This window comes from Octopus bimaculoides, chromosome 20, assembly GCF_001194135.2.
Source record: "Octopus bimaculoides isolate UCB-OBI-ISO-001 chromosome 20, ASM119413v2, whole genome shotgun sequence".
NCBI lineage: Eukaryota > Metazoa > Mollusca > Cephalopoda > Octopoda > Octopodidae > Octopus > Octopus bimaculoides.
In genome coordinates, this window is record NC_069000.1 from 1,264,284 (window position 1) to 1,266,445 (window position 2,162).

Sequence of the window (2,162 nt, forward strand, 5' to 3'; positions counted from 1 at the left end):
TGTATTCTTTACTAATGCATCTCCTGTAACTTTCTTAATCCCTCACTATCTCCCCCCCCTCTCTTTCACTCTTTCTTAGCCAAGCCCCACCACCACCCTATATATCCCTTTACTTCACCCCCTGCCCCACCCCAACAATGTACCCTTTTAAGTGCACTGTCTCAGGGACCTATTGTACCATCTTACAATAGATCTCTCCTGCCATATTGTCTCAGGTTTCTTTGTTCCTTTCTTTCTTTCTTTCTCCCCCCCCCACTCACTCCTATTCTCTCCTCCCTCCGCTCCCCTGCTCTTCTCTCTCCCTCTTTCTTACCCAATTTGCTTTGTTGTTGTTGTTGTTGTCTAGCTCCAGGTCAAAATCCTAATCAAGCAGACTTTTGATCAAAGACATTCCAACTATGGCCACCCTGTCTTATTCCTATATACAATGTGGTCCAGGACCACATAACAGATTGTCCCCTCAAATTGGTAATGGGATTTGGAGACTTGACTGTGTCTTTAGTAGAAAGGATTATTATTATTATTATTATTATTATTATTATTGTTATTATTATTGTTATTATTATTGTTGTTGTTGTTGTTATTATTATTATTATTATTATTATTATCCCCTTTCCATTGTATTCTCCAATCCTCCTGAACTTCATCCCTGTCAAAGCAGTTCTCCACACAACTCTGCCCCTCTCTCTCTCTCTCTGCCTCTCTCTGCCCCTCTCTCCCCCCCTCGCTCATCTAAAAGCCTCAACAACAGTTACTAAACGTCAGTTCCTTTCCTTTCTGGCCACCCTCAATGAAGAGCTTGCTGTAGGCAAGAACAGAGAAAGAGAGAGAGTGTGTGTGGGAGAGAGAGAGAGAGAGAGAGAGAGAGAGAGTCTGACAGACAGCAGACTCTAGAACAAAAGACGCAATGAAAAATTGCCTTGGAATTTTTAGTAGAGTGGGTTGCTCAATGACGAGTCATGTCTTATGCGGTCCAAAAAGTTGCTCATATCTGCTCTATATGGTCGTGCGACTTGCTAGAAATAGCAGCCAAATCTCCCTCAAATCTAGAAAAAAAAAGACAGACATTGGATAATGTATAATGCTCAAACTAAGGCAGGATAGTCATTAATTGAAGATCATCGACCATTGATTGGTTCTGGAGAATATTCAAAACTTCCCTTCAAATATTCTTCTGCACGATTCTCCCACCTAGCCACTCCACCATCTCTATACCGAGACGACACACGTAGCTTGTGACACCTTGTCCTATGATCAACTTATAAAAACCTTCCCAAAGTCACAGCATTTACTATGCCTTTTTGGTCTGATTGACAATCACTTGATCAAACCCGGAGCGAAGAATGGCCAAGTCGAGATTTGATGGGAGACAAAAATAAGGGGACATAACTATTACCTACCTACAGCAAGTGCTTTTCTCAATCCATTTATTCACTGTTTCTGTCGCTCTGTTGAGTTTTATAAAAGTTAATAAAAATTTATGATGCTAATTCACGACCATAGAGAGGTTTAAGGGTGGCGAGGAAGGATTGACTTTAGTATGTGATTTATTTTACGGATTCCTATTGAGAACAGACACATAATAAAAGTACTCAGACTCACATAGCATTTGTAAACATACTTTTACAATTCTCCAACGTGAACACAACTCATTAACCTTTCCCGTCTCACATAATCGCGCGCGCGTATGTATATATATATATATATGTATATATATATATATATATATATATATATTAGGCTCAGCTCGAGGCTACTACAAGTTCTTAGGTAAGATTTGAACCTACGATGATTGTGTGTTAAGTACCTTGAGCCAATTTCTTTTAAATAATGGTTGAAATTAGGTTCACCCTGCTAAAAAGAACAGTCAAATCTACTAAAAACCTATTTCACGCTATCAGATTAGTCAGCAAAAGACACATTGGATAATGTAGTCCTTGGTATACTATGCCTGAAAAAGACAAAATGAAAAAAAAAAGAGAAAGAAACTCACAAAAGCAGCATGATCATAAGTGGGACTGACCTGGTGTTAAATAACAAAAACAACTAATTACTACAACTATTACTACTACTACTAACTTTTTTTCTTACCCAGGATATAATCTGCAGTGACATTGAATTTCCATACCAGATCATTCACCTCTCCCTCCCTCCCTTCCCCC

The 2,162-nt window shown here is 39.1% G+C and overlaps 1 long non-coding RNA gene across 1 annotated transcript in view; it reads right to left on the minus strand.

Annotated features, from left to right (window-relative positions):
* Window positions 1-2,064, minus strand: part of LOC128250319 (uncharacterized) — a 26,093-nt gene extending 24,029 nt beyond the window's left edge. Inside the window, exon 1 of the long non-coding RNA XR_008266327.1 lies at window positions 1,994-2,064. This is a non-coding gene — a long non-coding RNA (uncharacterized LOC128250319). The remainder of the gene's footprint in view (window positions 1-1,993) is intronic.
* Window positions 2,065-2,162: the final 98 nt, after the last annotated feature.